Source organism: Triturus cristatus, chromosome 12 (genome assembly GCF_964204655.1).
Source record: "Triturus cristatus chromosome 12, aTriCri1.1, whole genome shotgun sequence".
In the NCBI taxonomy this organism is placed as follows: Eukaryota; Metazoa; Chordata; class Amphibia; order Caudata; family Salamandridae; genus Triturus; species Triturus cristatus.
The window spans coordinates 661,005,053-661,022,056 of NC_140595.1; the positions used below are offsets into that span (position 1 = coordinate 661,005,053).

General features: G+C 41.1%; 16 non-coding genes across 16 annotated transcripts; 12 read left to right on the top strand and 4 right to left on the bottom strand.

Annotated features, from left to right (window-relative positions):
- Positions 1–856: 856 nt before the first annotated feature.
- On the bottom strand, positions 857–951 carry TRNAI-UAU (transfer RNA isoleucine (anticodon UAU)). Its single transcript has 2 exons — positions 914–951; positions 857–892 (listed from the first exon to the last, which is right to left on the bottom strand). It is a non-coding gene; the product is annotated as a tRNA-Ile (tRNA).
- Positions 952–1,363: 412 nt separating this feature from the next.
- TRNAS-GCU (transfer RNA serine (anticodon GCU)) lies at positions 1,364–1,445 on the top strand. The gene has a single exon. It is a non-coding gene; the product is annotated as a tRNA-Ser (tRNA).
- Positions 1,446–2,034: 589 nt separating this feature from the next.
- TRNAT-UGU (transfer RNA threonine (anticodon UGU)) lies at positions 2,035–2,106 on the top strand. The gene has a single exon. It is a non-coding gene; the product is annotated as a tRNA-Thr (tRNA).
- Positions 2,107–3,269: 1,163 nt separating this feature from the next.
- On the bottom strand, positions 3,270–3,364 carry TRNAI-UAU (transfer RNA isoleucine (anticodon UAU)). The gene is made up of 2 exons: positions 3,327–3,364; positions 3,270–3,305 (listed from the first exon to the last, which is right to left on the bottom strand). It is a non-coding gene; the product is annotated as a tRNA-Ile (tRNA).
- A 1,083-nt stretch (positions 3,365–4,447) lies between these two features.
- TRNAT-UGU (transfer RNA threonine (anticodon UGU)) lies at positions 4,448–4,519 on the top strand. The gene has a single exon. It is a non-coding gene; the product is annotated as a tRNA-Thr (tRNA).
- Positions 4,520–6,200: 1,681 nt separating this feature from the next.
- TRNAS-GCU (transfer RNA serine (anticodon GCU)) lies at positions 6,201–6,282 on the top strand. Its single transcript has one exon. It is a non-coding gene; the product is annotated as a tRNA-Ser (tRNA).
- Positions 6,283–6,871: 589 nt separating this feature from the next.
- Positions 6,872–6,943, top strand: TRNAT-UGU (transfer RNA threonine (anticodon UGU)). The gene has a single exon. It is a non-coding gene; the product is annotated as a tRNA-Thr (tRNA).
- Positions 6,944–8,613: 1,670 nt separating this feature from the next.
- Positions 8,614–8,695, top strand: TRNAS-GCU (transfer RNA serine (anticodon GCU)). The gene has a single exon. It is a non-coding gene; the product is annotated as a tRNA-Ser (tRNA).
- Positions 8,696–9,284: 589 nt separating this feature from the next.
- On the top strand, positions 9,285–9,356 carry TRNAT-UGU (transfer RNA threonine (anticodon UGU)). Its single transcript has one exon. It is a non-coding gene; the product is annotated as a tRNA-Thr (tRNA).
- A 1,174-nt stretch (positions 9,357–10,530) lies between these two features.
- On the bottom strand, positions 10,531–10,625 carry TRNAI-UAU (transfer RNA isoleucine (anticodon UAU)). The gene is made up of 2 exons: positions 10,588–10,625; positions 10,531–10,566 (listed from the first exon to the last, which is right to left on the bottom strand). It is a non-coding gene; the product is annotated as a tRNA-Ile (tRNA).
- A 1,083-nt stretch (positions 10,626–11,708) lies between these two features.
- Positions 11,709–11,780, top strand: TRNAT-UGU (transfer RNA threonine (anticodon UGU)). The gene has a single exon. It is a non-coding gene; the product is annotated as a tRNA-Thr (tRNA).
- Positions 11,781–12,954: 1,174 nt separating this feature from the next.
- Positions 12,955–13,049, bottom strand: TRNAI-UAU (transfer RNA isoleucine (anticodon UAU)). Its single transcript has 2 exons — positions 13,012–13,049; positions 12,955–12,990 (listed from the first exon to the last, which is right to left on the bottom strand). It is a non-coding gene; the product is annotated as a tRNA-Ile (tRNA).
- A 411-nt stretch (positions 13,050–13,460) lies between these two features.
- TRNAS-GCU (transfer RNA serine (anticodon GCU)) lies at positions 13,461–13,542 on the top strand. The gene has a single exon. It is a non-coding gene; the product is annotated as a tRNA-Ser (tRNA).
- A 589-nt stretch (positions 13,543–14,131) lies between these two features.
- On the top strand, positions 14,132–14,203 carry TRNAT-UGU (transfer RNA threonine (anticodon UGU)). Its single transcript has one exon. It is a non-coding gene; the product is annotated as a tRNA-Thr (tRNA).
- Positions 14,204–15,884: 1,681 nt separating this feature from the next.
- Positions 15,885–15,966, top strand: TRNAS-GCU (transfer RNA serine (anticodon GCU)). The gene has a single exon. It is a non-coding gene; the product is annotated as a tRNA-Ser (tRNA).
- Positions 15,967–16,555: 589 nt separating this feature from the next.
- Positions 16,556–16,627, top strand: TRNAT-UGU (transfer RNA threonine (anticodon UGU)). The gene has a single exon. It is a non-coding gene; the product is annotated as a tRNA-Thr (tRNA).
- The last annotated feature ends 377 nt before the right edge of the window (positions 16,628–17,004 follow it).

Below are 17,004 nucleotides of genomic sequence, written 5' to 3' on the forward strand. Positions count from 1 at the left end.
GTTATAAGGCCCTACAAATTTCACCAAGGAGATGTGAAAGTCTTCCCCCATAAAATACTTTTTTTCCCAGATACCCCGGCTCTTAGGCAAATGAGGTCACTCCTCAAAACCCCACCCCCACTCACCATAAATATCCTTCTCTCCTGCTGTCCATTCAAATGATACAAGGTATCTTGTACATAGAGAGAAAGGGAGAATAGGCAGACTTGCTTCAAAGATTTGGTGACTTTGGATGGGTGGGTTGAATGAAGAAGTGAACCTGGTTTCTGGGAAAGGAGTATCGAGATGAAGATGAGGAAAAGTGAACATGGACCACATTCATAGGTTAGAGAAATACATTTAATAGGTTGAATGGTTTTGAAAAGTGAACTTCGAGCAGTAATTGTTGTGTTTTAAACTGCAAAGAAATTAAAAATGAATGTGGGATTGGAGGCACACTCTGAGCAGAAAAGCACCATAAGCTGCTATGGTGCAACTCAAGATGGTGAATAGAACCTTTAATATGATGATGCTCTTCTTTTGCTAGTTTTTTCGAGTCACCTTTTATTGTAAGTAGCTGATACAGCATTTTTTGCAGCTCTTCAGTTTATGGTTATCATGTGAGAACACTGTTTTCATCATATTTATTATTCTACAAATGTATTTTTAAATGCACTGATGTGGTGTTTGCATGAAATGCAAGATGGCACATCATGGAATGTTTAAACTGAGCATCGCGGAGGATATGTGATATTTGGCACCCAGAGGAGTAGGACACGTAGATCCTATAAGAAGTAAAGACTCTCTAGCAAGGGCCGTCCATACTCTGAGTTTAAACTTTACTTTTTGTGAAATGGTTTATGAAAAACAACACGGCTGCTCCAGGTGAGGCTCGAACTCACAACCTCGGCATGGCTCAGTGCAAGTACTGCTGTATAAGTACCGCGCGCTAACCGATTGCGCCACTGGAGCTCTCTCTTTTCACATCTCCCCAGGTGAGCCATCTACAGCTGACCAAGTAGATGACAGACACTGCTCCATCATTCACTGTGCAAGATCGACTCACATGCTAGCATGTTATCATGACTATTAAAAATACAGTCCAAACGGAATAGATTCTATAATTGTCCTATAACATATGCTCTGTCTATTCAAAACCCCATAGAATTATATCTTGACAGTTCTGACAAAGTCTAGGGGAATCTTATGAATATTTGTAATTAGCACATAGTAAGAATTTCCCAAAAATGAAATGTAGGTCCCTGATTGGGGGAAGACGTGGAATGTGAGATCTTGCCTCAGCTGTTTTTTTCTTTTTTAGGTACAGTATATTGACACTTCAGTACCTTTTGTGAAGCAAGGTTTCAGATGGGGCTGTAGGGCAGACGAGGTGGCCGAGTGGTTAAGGCGATGGACTGCTAATCCATTGTGCTCTGCACGCGTGGGTTCGAATCCCACCTTCGTCGGAAAGCCATCAGAGTCTCTTTTGATGGCCAGCATTTCTTGTAGTATAATTACACTCTCTTTCAAGACAGAGCCAGGATCCGCTAGATGGGATCATCTGACTGTTCCATTTTAACAAATATGTCAAATAAAGTGAAGTATTTTGTGCGTAATAGAAATTAGATCTTTCATGGAGTTTCCAGAGGATTGCCTTTCACTCACTCCTGGCTTATTAACCAGTTTGGATAAATAGATTGATAAGAAAGCAGCTCTTACTCCTAAAGTTTAGGCTGTCTCAAATGAATGACTGTTAACATATGTCTGCCCCACAGAGACAGATCACTTCTAATAAGTGGGTTCTCTATATGTCACTGATTGCAGACATACTAACTAGAGCTATCGGTATGGTCTTGAATGCGAAAACTCTTATTTTCTCATATGAAAATGTAGTTTTTCATACTTCCAAAAAAAGTGCCTTAAGCATGGTCTTCAATGTGTGCGCGCACGTGGACATTCATATGCAACTACGTTTCCATACAGAGTCTCAAAATCATAGATATATTCATACCTCAGTAAGAATACATGTTGCAATTTACATCCTGCGTGCAGACTGGCCTTGTAGCTCAGTGGCAGAGCACTGGTCTTGTAAACCAGGGGTCATGAGTTCAAGCCTCATCAGGGCCTTTTTACATGAGTCTTTCTGTATGTTGTTTTCAAGTCATTCTTCCCTGGAGTCACACCTTGCTTTAGGATTGCTTATTGCCAAGCTTCCCTTTCCTGCTTTCATATTATCAAGAAAATATCATGAAGATCATTGAATTATAAATTATTGCCTCACCCCTTCCGATCGCCTGACGAACGCCATTCTCACCCTGCCGGGCAAGCCCTGCCGGGCAAAGCCAAATAAGCCATGCATATTTACAGTTCCTTTGAAAGGCAGAGCGAGGACTAGGACCTCTGTTCCGACTGAATCTGCATCCACAGAAAGGATGTTATAAGGCCCTACAAATTTCACCAAGGAGATGTGAAAGTCTTCCCCCATAAAATACTTTTTTTCCCAGATACACCGGCTCTTAGGCAAATGAGGTTACTCCTCAAAACCCCACCCCCACTCACCATAAATATTTTTCTCTCCTGCTGTCCATTCAAATGATACAAGGTATCTTGTACATAGAGAGAAAGGGAGAATAGGCAGACTTGCTTCAAAGATTTGGTGACTTTGGATGGGTGGGATGAATGAAGAAGTGAACCTGGTTTCTGGGAAAGGAGTATCGAGATGAAGATGAGGAAAAGTGAACATGGACCACATTCATAGGTTAGAGAAATACATTTAATAGGTTGAATGGTTTTGAAAAGTGAACTTCGAGCAGTAATTGTTGTTTTTTAAACTGCAAAGAAATTAAAAATGAATGTGGGATTGGAGGCACACTCTGAGCAGAAAAGCACCATAAGCTGCTATGGTGCAACTCAAGATGGTGAATAGAACCTTTAATATGATGATGCTCTTCTTTTGCTAGTTTTTTCGAGTCACCTTTTATTGTAAGTAGCTGATACAGCATTTTTTGCAGCTCTTCAGTTTATGGTTATCATGTGAGAACACTGTTTTCATCATATTTATTATTCTACAAATGTATTTTTAAATGCACTGATGTGGTGTTTGCATGAAATGCAAGATGGCACATCATGGAATGTTTAAACTGAGCATCGCGGAGGATATGTGATATTTGGCACCCAGAGGAGTAGGACACGTAGATCCTATAAGAAGTAAAGACTCTCTAGCAAGGGCCGTCCATACTCTGAGTTTAAACTTTACTTTTTGTGAAATGGTTTATGAAAAACAACACGGCTGCTCCAGGTGAGGCTTGAACTCACAACCTCGGCATGGCTCAGTGCAAGTACTGCTGTATAAGTACCGTGCGCTAACCAATTGCGCCACTGGAGCTCTCTCTTTTCACATCTCCCCAGGTGAGCCATCTACAGCTGACCAAGTAGATGACAGACACTGCTCCATCATTCACTGTGCAAGATCGACTCACATGCTAGCATGTTATCATGACTATTAAAAATACAGTCCAAACGGAATAGATTCTCTAATTGTCCTATAACATATGCTCTGTCAATTCAAAACCCCATAGAATTATATCTTGACAGTTCTGACAAAGTCTAGGGGAATCTTATGAATATTTGTAATTAGCACATAGTAAGAATTTCCCAAAAATGAAATGTAGGTCCCTGATTGGGGGAAGACGTGGAATGTGAGATCTTGCCTCAGCTGTTTTTTTCTTTTTTAGGTACAGTATATTGACACTTCAGTACCTTTTGTGAAGCAAGGTTTCAGATGGGGCTGTAGGGCAGACGAGGTGGCCGAGTGGTTAAGGCGATGGACTGCTAATCCATTGTGCTCTGCACGCGTGGGTTCGAAACCCACCTTCGTCGGAAAGCCATCAGAGTCTCTTTTGATGGCCAGCATTTCTTGAAGTATAATTACACTCTCTTTCAAGACAAAGCCAGGATCCGCTAGATGGGATCATCTGACTGTTCCATTTTAACAAATATGTCAAATAAAGTGAAGTATTTTGTGCGTAATAGAAATTAGATCTTTCATGGGGTTTCCAGAGGATTGCCTTTCACTCACTCCTGGCTTATTAACCAGTTTGGATAAATAGATTGATAAGAAAGCAGCTCTTACTCCTAAAGTTTAGGCCGTCTCAAATGAATGACTGTTAACATATGTCTGCCCCACAGAGACAGATCACTTCTAATAAGTGGGTTCTCTATATGTCACTGATTGCAGACATACTAACTAGAGCTATCGGTATGGTCTTGAATGCGAAAACTCTTATTTTCTCATATGAAAATGTAGTTTTTCATACTTCCAAAAAAAGTGCCTTAAGCATGGTCTTCAATGTGTGCGCGCACGTGGACATTCATATGCAACTACGTTTCCATACAGAGTCTCAAAATCATAGATATATTCATACCTCAGTAAGAATACATGTTGCAATTTACATTCTGCGTGCAGACTGGCCTTGTAGCTCAGTGGCAGAGCACTGGTCTTGTAAACCAGGGGTCATGAGTTCAAGCCTCATCAGGGCCTTTTTACATGAGTCTTTCTGTATGTTGTTTTCAAGTCATTCTTCCCTGGAGTCACACCTTGCTTTAGGATTGCTTATTGCCAAGCTTCCCTTTCCTGCTTTCATATTATCAAGAAAATATCATGAAGATCATTGAATTATAAATTATTGCCTCACCCCTTCCGATCGCCTGACGAACGCCTGACAAACGCCATTCTCACCCTGGCGGGCAAGCCCTGCCGGGCAAAGCCAAATAAGCCATGCATATTTACAGTTCCTTTGAAAGGCAGAGCGAGGACTAGGACCTCTGTTCCGACTGAATCTGCATCCACAGAAAGGATGTTATAAGGCCCTACAAATTTCACCAAGGAGATGTGAAAGTCTTCCCCCATAAAATACTTTTTTTCCCAGATACCCCGGCTCTTAGGCAAATGAGGTTACTCCTCAAAACCCCACCCCCACTCACCATAAATATCCTTCTCTCCTGCTGTCCATTCAAATGATACAAGGTATCTTGTACATAGAGAGAAAGGGAGAATAGGCAGACTTGCTTCAAAGATTTGGTGACTTTGGATGGGTGGGATGAATGAAGAAGTGAACCTGGTTTCTGGGAAAGGAGTATCGAGATGAAGATGAGGAAAAGTGAACATGGACCACATTCATAGGTTAGAGAAATACATTTAATAGGTTGAATGGTTTTGAAAAGTGAACTTCGAGCAGTAATTGTTGTTTTTTAAACTGCAAAGAAATTAAAAATGAATGTGGGATTGGAGGCACACTCTGAGCAGAAAAGCACCATAAGCTGCTATGGTGCAACTCAAGATGGTGAATAGAACCTTTAATATGATGATGCTCTTCTTTTGCTAGTTTTTTCGAGTCACCTTTTATTGTAAGTAGCTGATACAGCATTTTTTGCAGCTCTTCAGTTTATGGTTATCATGTGAGAACACTGTTTTCATCATATTTATTATTCTACAAATGTATTTTTAAATGCACTGATGTGGTGTTTGCATGAAATGCAAGATGGCACATCATGGAATGTTTAAACTGAGCATCGCGGAGGATATGTGATATTTGGCACCCAGAGGAGTAGGTCACGTAGATCCTATAAGAAGTAAAGACTCTCTAGCAAGGGCCGTCCATACTCTGAGTTTAAACTTTACTTTTTGTGAAATGGTTTATGAAAAACAACACGGCTGCTCCAGGTGAGGCTCGAACTCACAACCTCAGCATGGCTCAGTGCAAGTACTGCTGTATAAGTACCGCGCGCTAATCGATTGCACCACTGGAGCTCTCTCTTTTCACATTTCCCCAGGTGAGCCATCTACAGCTGACCAAGTAGATGACAGACACTGCTCCATCATTCACTGTGCAAGATCGACTCACATGCTAGCATGTTATCATGACTATTAAAAATACAGTCCAAACGGAATAGATTCTATAATTGTCCTATAACATATGCTCTGTCAATTCAAAACCCCATAGAATTATATCTTGACAGTTCTGACAAAGTCTAGGGGAATCTTATGAATATTTGTAATTAGCACATAGTAAGAATTTCCCAAAAATGAAATGTAGGTCCCTGATTGGGGGAAGACGTGGAATGTGAGATCTTGCCTCAGCTGTTTTTTTCTTTTTTAGGTACAGTATATTGACACTTCAGTACCTTTTGTGAAGCAAGGTTTCAGATGGGGCTGTAGGGCAGACGAGGTGGCCGAGTGGTTAAGGCGATGGACTGCTAATCCATTGTGCTCTGCACGCGTGGGTTCGAATCCCACCTTCGTCGGAAAGCCATCAGAGGCTCTTTTGATGGCCAGCATTTCTTGTAGTATAATTACACTCTCTTTCAAGACAGAGCCAGGATCCGCTAGATGGGATCATCTGACTGTTCCATTTTAACAAATATGTCAAATAAAGTGAAGTATTTTGTGCGTAATAGAAATTAGATATTTCATGGAGTTTCCAGAAGATTGCCTTTCACTCACTCCTGGCTTATTAACCAGTTTGGATAAATAGATTGATAAGAAAGCAGCTCTTACTCCTAAAGTTTAGGCCGTCTCAAATGAATGACTGTTAACATATGTCTGCCCCACAGAGACAGATCACTTCTAATAAGTGGGTTCTCTATATGTCACTGATTGCAGACATACTAACTAGAGCTATCGGTATGGTCTTGAATGCGAAAACTCTTATTTTCTCATATGAAAATGTAGTTTTTCATACTTCCAAAAAAAGTGCCTTAAGCATGGTCTTCAATGTGTGCGCGCACGTGGACATTCATATGCAACTACGTTTCCATACAGAGTCTCAAAATCATAGATATATTCATACCTCAGTAAGAATACATGTTGCAATTTACATCCTGTGTGCCGACTGGCCTTGTAGCTCAGTGGCAGAGCACTGGTCTTGTAAACCAGGGGTCATGAGTTCAAGCCTCATCAGGGCCTTTTTACATGAGTCTTTCTGTATGTTGTTTTCAAGTCATTCTTCCCTGGAGTCACACCTTGCTTTAGGATTGCTTATTGCCAAGCTTCCCTTTCCTGCTTTCATATTATCAAGAAAATATCATGAAGATCATTGAATTATAAATTATTGCCTCACCCCTTCCGATCGCCTGACGAACGCCATTCTCACCCTGCCGGGCAAGCCCTGCCGGGCAAAGCCAAATAAGCCATGCATATTTACAGTTCCTTTGAAAGGCAGAGCGAGGACTAGGACCTCTGTTCCGACTGAATCTGCATCCACAGAAAGGATGTTATAAGGCCCTACAAATTTCACCAAGGAGATGTGAAAGTCTTCCTCCATAAAATACTTTTTTTCCCAGATACCCCGGCTCTTAGGCAAATGAGGTTACTCCTCAAAACCCCACCCCCACTCACCATAAATATCCTTCTCTCCTGCTGTCCATTCAAATGATACAAGGTATCTTGTACATAGAGAGAAAGGGAGAATAGGCAGACTTGCTTCAAAGATTTGGTGACTTTGGATGGGTGGGATGAATGAAGAAGTGAACCTGGTTTCTGGGAAAGGAGTATCGAGATGAAGATGAGGAAAAGTGAACATGGACCACATTCATAGGTTAGAGAAATACATTTAATAGGTTGAATGGTTTTGAAAAGTGAACTTCGAGCAGTAATTGTTGTTTTTTAAACTGCAAAGAAATTAAAAATGAATGTGGGATTGGAGGCACACTCTGAGCAGAAAAGCACCATAAGCTGCTATGGTGCAACTCAAGATGGTGAATAGAACCTTTAATATGATGATGCTCTTCTTTTGCTAGTTTTTTCGAGTCACCTTTTATTGTAAGTAGCTGATACAGCATTTTTTGCAGCTCTTCAGTTTATGGTTATCATGTGAGAACACTGTTTTCATCATATTTATTATTCTACAAATGTATTTTTAAATGCACTGATGTGGTGTTTGCATGAAATGCAAGATGGCACATCATGGAATGTTTAAACTGAGCATCGCGGAGGATATGTGATATTTGGCACCCAGAGGAGTAGGACACGTAGATCCTATAAGAAGTAAAGACTCTCTAGCAAGGGCCGTCCATACTCTGAGTTTAAACTTTACTTTTTGTGAAATGGTTTATGAAAAACAACACGGCTGCTCCAGGTGAGGCTTGAACTCACAACCTCGGCATGGCTCAGTGCAAGTACTGCTGTATAAGTACCGGGCGCTAACCGATTGCACCACTGGAGCTCTCTCTTTTCACATCTCCCCAGGTGAGCCATCTACAGCTGACCAAGTAGATGACAGACACTGCTCCATCATTCACTGTGCAAGATCGACTCACATGCTAGCATGTTATCATGACTATTAAAAATACAGTCCAAACGGAATAGATTCTATAATTGTCCTATAACATATGCTCTGTCAATTCAAAACCCCATAGAATTATATCTTGACAGTTCTGACAAAGTCTAGGGGAATCTTATGAATATTTGTAATTAGCACATAGTAAGAATTTCCCAAAAATGAAATGTAGGTCCCTGATTGGGGGAAGACGTGGAATGTGAGATCTTGCCTCAGCTGTTTTTTTCTTTTTTAGGTACAGTATATTGACACTTCAGTACCTTTTGTGAAGCAAGGTTTCAGATGGGGCTGTAGGGCAGACGAGGTGGCCGAGTGGTTAAGGCGATGGACTGCTAATCCATTGTGCTCTGCACGCGTGGGTTCGAATCCCACCTTTGTCGGAAAGCCATCAGAGTCTCTTTTGATGGCCAGCATTTCTTGAAGTATAATTACACTCTCTTTCAAGACAGAGCCAGGATCCGCTAGATGGGATCATCTGACTGTTCCATTTTAACAAATATGTCAAATAAAGTGAAGTATTTTGTGCGTAATAGAAATTAGATCTTTCATGGAGTTTCCAGAGGATTGCCTTTCACTCACTCCTGGCTTATTAACCAGTTTGGATAAATAGATTGATAAGAAAGCAGCTCTTACTCCTAAAGTTTAGGCCGTCTCAAATGAATGACTGTTAACATATGTCTGCCCCACAGAGACAGATCACTTCTAATAAGTGGGTTCTCTATATGTCACTGATTGCAGACATACTAACTAGAGCTATCGGTATGGTCTTGAATGCGAAAACTCTTATTTTCTCATATGAAAATGTAGTTTTTCATACTTCCAAAAAAAGTGCCTTAAGCATGGTCTTCAATGTGTGCGCGCACGTGGACATTCATATGCAACTACGTTTCCATACAGAGTCTCAAAATCATAGATATATTCATACCTCAGTAAGAATACATGTTGCAATTTACATTCTGCGTGCAGACTGGCCTTGTAGCTCAGTGGCAGAGCACTGGTCTTGTAAACCAGGGGTCATGAGTTCAAGCCTCATCAGGGCCTTTTTACATGAGTCTTTCTGTATGTTGTTTTCAAGTCATTCTTCCCTGGAGTCACACCTTGCTTTAGGATTGCTTATTGCCAAGCTTCCCTTTCCTGCTTTCATATTATCAAGAAAATATCATGAAGATCATTGAATTATAAATTATTGCCTCACCCCTTCCGATCGCCTGACGAACGCCTGACAAACGCCATTCTCACCCTGGCGGGCAAGCCCTGCCGGGCAAAGCCAAATAAGCCATGCATATTTACAGTTCCTTTGAAAGGCAGAGCGAGGACTAGGACCTCTGTTCCGACTGAATCTGCATCCACAGAAAGGATGTTATAAGGTCCTACAAATTTCACCAAGGAGATGTGAAAGTCTTCCCCCATAAAATACTTTTTTTCCCAGATACCCCGGCTCTTAGGCAAATGAGGTTACTCCTCAAAACCCCACCCCCACTCACCATAAATATCCTTCTCTCCTGCTGTCCATTCAAATGATACAAGGTATCTTGTACATAGAGAGAAAGGGAGAATAGGCAGACTTGCTTCAAAGATTTGGTGACTTTGGATGGGTGGGATGAATGAAGAAGTGAACCTGGTTTCTGGGAAAGGAGTATCGAGATGAAGATGAGGAAAAGTGAACATGGACCACATTCATAGGTTAGAGAAATACATTTAATAGGTTGAATGGTTTTGAAAAGTGAACTTCGAGCAGTAATTGTTGTTTTTTAAACTGCAAAGAAATTAAAAATGAATGTGGGATTGGAGGCACACTCTGAGCAGAAAAGCACCATAAGCTGCTATGGTGCAACTCAAGATGGTGAATAGAACCTTTAATATGATGATGCTCTTCTTTTGCTAGTTTTTTCGAGTCACCTTTTATTGTAAGTAGCTGATACAGCATTTTTTGCAGCTCTTCAGTTTATGGTTATCATGTGAGAACACTGTTTTCATCATATTTATTATTCTACAAATGTATTTTTAAATGCACTGATGTGGTGTTTGCATGAAATGCAAGATGGCACATCATGGAATGTTTAAACTGAGCATCGCGGAGGATATGTGATATTTGGCACCCAGAGGAGTAGGACACGTAGATCCTATAAGAAGTAAAGACTCTCTAGCAAGGGCCGTCCATACTCTGAGTTTAAACTTTACTTTTTGTGAAATGGTTTATGAAAAACAACACGGCTGCTCCAGGTGAGGCTCGAACTCACAACTTCGGCATGGCTCAGTGCAAGTACTGCTGTATAAGTACCGCGCGCTAACCGATTGCGCCACTGGAGCTCTCTCTTTTCACATCTCCCCAGGTGAGCCATCTACAGCTGACCAAGTAGATGACAGACACTGCTCCATCATTCACTGTGCAAGATCGACTCACATGCTAGCATGTTATCATGACTATTAAAAATACAGTCCAAACGGAATAGATTCTATAATTGTCCTATAACATATGCTCTGTCAATTCAAAACCCCATAGAATTATATCTTGACAGTTCTGACAAAGTCTAGGGGAATCTTATGAATATTTGTAATTAGCACATAGTAAGAATTTCCCAAAAATGAAATGTAGGTCCCTGATTGGGGGAAGACATGGAATGTGAGATCTTGCCTCAGCTGTTTTTTTCTTTTTTAGGTACAGTATATTGACACTTCAGTACCTTTTGTGAAGCAAGGGTTCAGATGGGGCTGTAGGGCAGACGAGGTGACCGAGTGGTTAAGGCGATGGACTGCTAATCCATTGTGCTCTGCACGCGTGGGTTCGAATCCCACCTTCGTCGGAAAGCCATCAGAGTCTCTTTTGATGGCCAGCATTTCTTGTAGTATAATTACACTCTCTTTCAAGACAGAGCCAGGATCCGCTAGATGGGATCATCTGACTGTTCCATTTTAACAAATATGTCAAATAAAGTGAAGTATTTTGTGCGTAATAGAAATTAGATCTTTCATGGAGTTTCCAGAGGATTGCCTTTCACTCACTCCTGGCTTATTAACCAGTTTGGATAAATAGATTGATAAGAAAGCAGCTCTTACTCCTAAAGTTTAGGCCGTCTCAAATGAATGACTGTTAACATATGTCTGCCCCACAGAGACAGATCACTTCTAATAAGTGGGTTCTCTATATGTCACTGATTGCAGACATACTAACTAGAGCTATCGGTATGGTCTTGAATGCGAAAACTCTTATTTTCTCATATGAAAATGTAGTTTTTCATACTTCCAAAAAAAGTGCCTTAAGCATGGTCTTCAATGTGTGCGCGCACGTGGACATTCATATGCAACTACGTTTCCATACAGAGTCTCAAAATCATAGATCTATTCATACCTCAGTAAGAATACATGTTGCAATTTACATCCTGTGTGCCGACTGGCCTTGTAGCTCAGTGGCAGAGCACTGGTCTTGTAAACCAGGGGTCATGAGTTCAAGCCTCATCAGGGCCTTTTTACATGAGTCTTTCTGTATGTTGTTTTCAAGTCATTCTTCCCTGGAGTCACACCTTGCTTTAGGATTGCTTATTGTCAAGCTTCCCTTTCCTGCTTTCATATTATCAAGAAAATATAATGAAGATCATTGAATTATAAATTATTGCCTCACCCCTTCCGATCGCCTGACGAACGCCTGACAAACGCCATTCTCACCCTGCCGGGCAAGCCCTGCCGGGCAAAGCCAAATAAGCCATGCATATTTACAGTTCCTTTGAAAGGCAGAGCAAGGACTAGGACCTCTGTTCCGACTGAATCTGCATCCACAGAAAGGATGTTATAAGGCCCTACAAATTTCACCAAGGAGATGTGAAAGTCTTCCCCCATAAAATACTTTTTTTCCCAGATACCCCGGCTCTTAGGCAAATGAGGTTACTCCTCAAAACCCCACCCCCACTCACCATAAATATCCTTCTCTCCTGCTGTCCATTCAAATGATACAAGGTATCTTGTACATAGAGAGAAAGGGAGAATAGGCAGACTTGCTTCAAAGATTTGGTGACTTTGGATGGGTGGGTTGAATGAAGAAGTGAACCTGGTTTCTGGGAAAGGAGTATCGAGATGAAGATGAGGAAAAGTGAACATGGACCACATTCATAGGTTAGAGAAATACATTTAATAGGTTGAATGGTTTTGAAAAGTGAACTTCGAGCAGTAATTGTTGTTTTTTAAACTGCAAAGAAATTAAAAATGAATGTGGGATTGGAGGCACACTCTGAGCAGAAAAGCACCATAAGCTGCTATGGTGCAACTCAAGATGGTGAATAGAACCTTTAATATGATGATGCTCTTCTTTTGCTAGTTTTTTCGAGTCACCTTTTATTGTAAGTAGCTGATACAGCATTTTTTGCAGCTCTTCAGTTTATGGTTATCATGTGAGAACACTGTTTTCATCATATTTATTATTCTACAAATGTATTTTTAAATGCACTGATGTGGTGTTTGCATGAAATGCAAGATGGCACATCATGGAATGTTTACACTGAGCATCGCGGAGGATATGTGATATTTGGCACCCAGAGGAGTAGGACACGTAGATCCTATAAGAAGTAAAGACTCTCTAGCAAGGGCCGTCCATACTCTGAGTTTAAACTTTACTTTTTGTGAAATGGTTTATGAAAAACAACACGGCTGCTCCAGGTGAGGCTCGAACTCACAACCTCGGCATGGCTCAGTGCAAGTACTGCTGTATAAGTACCGCGCGCTAACCGATTGCGCCACTGGAGCTCTCTCTTTTCACATCTCCCCAGGTGAGCCATCTACAGCTGACCAAGTAGATGACAGACACTGCTCCATCATTCACTGTGCAAGATCGACTCACATGCTAGCATGTTATCATGACTATTAAAAATACAGTCCAAACGGAATAGATTCTATAATTGTCCTATAACATATGCTCTGTCTATTCAAAACCCCATAGAATTATATCTTGACAGTTCTGACAAAGTCTAGGGGAATCTTATGAATATTTGTAATTAGCACATAGTAAGAATTTCCCAAAAATGAAATGTAGGTCCCTGATGGGGGAAGACGTGGAATGTGAGATCTTGCCTCAGCTGTTTTTTTCTTTTTTAGGTACAGTATATTGACACTTCAGTACCTTTTGTTAAGCAAGGTTTCAGATGGGGCTGTGGGACAGACGAGGTGGCCGAGTGGTTAAGGCGATGGACTGCTAATCCATTGTGCTCTGCACGCGTGGGTTCGAATCCCACCTTCGTCGGAAAGCCATCAGAGTCTCTTTTGATGGCCAGCATTTCTTGTAGTATAATTACACTCTCTTTCAAGACAGAGCCAGGATCCGCTAGATGGGATCATCTGACTGTTCCATTTTAACAAATATGTCAAATAAAGTGAAGTATTTTGTGCGTAATAGAAATTAGATCTTTCATGGAGTTTCCAGAGGATTGCCTTTCACTCACTCCTGGCTTATTAACCAGTTTGGATAAATAGATTGATAAGAAAGCAGCTCTTACTCCTAAAGTTTAGGCCGTCTCAAATGAATGACTGTTAACATATGTCTGCCCCACAGAGACAGATCACTTCTAATAAGTGGGTTCTCTATATGTCACTGATTGCAGACATACTAACTAGAGCTATCGGTATGGTCTTGAATGCGAAAACTCTTATTTTCTCATATGAAAATGTAGTTTTTCATACTTCCAAAAAAAGTGCCTTAAGCATGGTCTTCAATGTGTGCGCGCACGTGGACATTCATATGCAACTACGTTTCCATACAGAGTCTCAAAATCATAGATCTATTCATACCTCAGTAAGAATACATGTTGCAATTTACATCCTGCGTGCAGACTGGCCTTGTAGCTCAGTGGCAGAGCACTGGTCTTGTAAACCAGGGGTCATGAGTTCAAGCCTCATCAGGGCCTTTTTACATGAGTCTTTCTGTATGTTGTTTTCAAGTCATTCTTCCCTGGAGTCACACCTTGCTTTAGGATTGCTTATTGCCAAGCTTCCCTTTCCTGCTTTCATATTATCAAGAAAATATCATGAAGATCATTGAATTATAAATTATTGCCTCACCCCTTCCGATCGCCTGACGAACGCCTGACAAACGCCATTCTCACCCTGGCGGGCAAGCCCTGCCGGGCAAAGCCAAATAAGCCATGCATATTTACAGTTCCTTTGAAAGGCAGAGCGAGGACTAGGACCTCTGTTCCGACTGAATCTGCATCCACAGAAAGGATGTTATAAGGCCCTACAAATTTCACCAAGGAGATGTGAAAGTCTTCCCCCATAAAATACTTTTTTTCCCAGATACCCCGGCTCTTAGGCAAATGAGGTTACTCCTCAAAACCCCACCCCCACTCACCATAAATATCCTTCTCTCCTGCTGTCCATTCAAATGATACAAGGTATCTTGTACATAGAGAGAAAGGGAGAATAGGCAGACTTGCTTCAAAGATTTGGTGACTTTGGATGGGTGGGATGAATGAAGAAGTGAACCTGGTTTCTGGGAAAGGAGTATCGAGATGAAGATGAGGAAAAGTGAACATGGACCACATTCATAGGTTAGAGAAATACATTTAATAGGTTGAATGGTTTTGAAAAGTGAACTTCGAGCAGTAATTGTTGTTTTTTAAACTGCAAAGAAATTAAAAATGAATGTGGGATTGGAGGCACACTCTGAGCAGAAAAGCACCATAAGCTGCTATGGTGCAACTCAAGATGGTGAATAGAACCTTTAATATGATGATGCTCTTCTTTTGCTAGTTTTTTCGAGTCACCTTTTATTGTAAGTAGCTGATACAGCATTTTTTGAAGCTCTTCAGTTTATGGTTATCATGTGAGAACACTGTTTTCATCATATTTATTATTCTACAAATGTATTTTTAAATGCACTGATGTGGTGTTTGCATGAAATGCAAGATGGCACATCATGGAATGTTTAAACTGAGCATCGCGGAGGATATGTGATATTTGGCACCCAGAGGAGTAGGACACGTAGATCCTATAAGAAGTAAAGACTCTCTAGCAAGGGCCGTCCATACTCTGAGTTTAAACTTTACTTTTTGTGAAATGGTTTATGAAAAACAACACGGCTGCTCCAGGTGAGGCTCGAACTCACAACCTCGGCATGGCTCAGTGCAAGTACTGCTGTATAAGTACCGCACGCTAACCGATTGCGCCAATGGAGCTCTCTCTTTTCACATCTCCCCAGGTGAGCCATCTACAGCTGACCAAGTAGATGACAGACACTGCTCCATCATTCACTGTGCAAGATCGACTCACATGCTAGCATGTTATCATGACTATTAAAAATACAGTCCAAACGGAATAGATTCTATAATTGTCCTATAACATATGCTCTGTCAATTCAAAACCCCATAGAATTATATCTTGACAGTTCTGACAAAGTCTAGGGGAATCTTATGAATATTTGTAATTAGCACATAGTAAGAATTTCCCAAAAATGAAATGTAGGTCCCTGATTGGGGGAAGACGTGGAATGTGAGATCTTGCCTCAGCTGTTTTTTTCTTTTTTAGGTACAGTATATTGACACTTCAGTACCTTTTGTGAAGCAAGGTTTCAGATGGGGCTGTAGGGCAGACGAGGTGGCCGAGTGGTTAAGGCGATGGACTGCTAATCCATTGTGCTCTGCACGCGTGGGTTCGAATCCCACCTTCGTCGGAAAGCCATCAGAGTCTCTTTTGATGGCCAGCATTTCTTGTAGTATAATTACACTCTCTTTCAAGACAGAGCCAGGATCCGCTAGATGGGATCATCTGACTGTTCCATTTTAACAAATATGTCAAATAAAGTGAAGTATTTTGTGCGTAATAGAAATTAGATCTTTCATGGAGTTTCCAGAGGATTGCCTTTCACTCACTCCTGGCTTATTAACCAGTTTGGATAAATAGATTGATAAGAAAGCAGCTCTTACTCCTAAAGTTTAGGCCGTCTCAAATGAATGACTGTTAACATATGTCTGCCCCACAGAGACAGATCACTTCTAATAAGTGGGTTCTCTATATGTCACTGATTGCAGACATACTAACTAGAGCTATCGGTATGGTCTTGAATGCGAAAACTCTTATTTTCTCATATGAAAATGTAGTTTTTCATACTTCCAAAAAAAGTGCCTTAAGCATGGTCTTCAATGTGTGCGCGCACGTGGACATTCATATGCAACTACGTTTCCATACAGAGTCTCAAAATCATAGATATATTCATACCTCAGTAAGAATACATGTTGCAATTTACATCCTGTGTGCCGACTGGCCTTGTAGCTCAGTGGCAGAGCACTGGTCTTGTAAACCAGGGGTCATGAGTTCAAGCCTCATCAGGGCCTTTTTACATGAGTCTTTCTGTATGTTGTTTTCAAGTCATTCTTCCCTGGAGTCACACCTTGCTTTAGGATTGCTTATTGCCAAGCTTCCCTTTCCTGCTTTCATATTATCAAGAAAATATCATGAAGATCATTGAATTATAAATTATTGCCTCACCCCTTCCGATCGCCTGACGAACGCCATTCTCACCCTGCCGGGCAAGCCCTGCCGGGCAAAGCCAAATAAGCCATGCATATTTACAGTTCCTTTGAAAGGCAGAGCGAGGACTAGGACCTCTGTTCCGACTGAATCTGCATCCACAGAAAGGATGTTATAAGGCCCTACAAATTTCACCAAGGAGATGTGAAAGTCTTCCCCCATAAAATACTTTTTTTCCCAG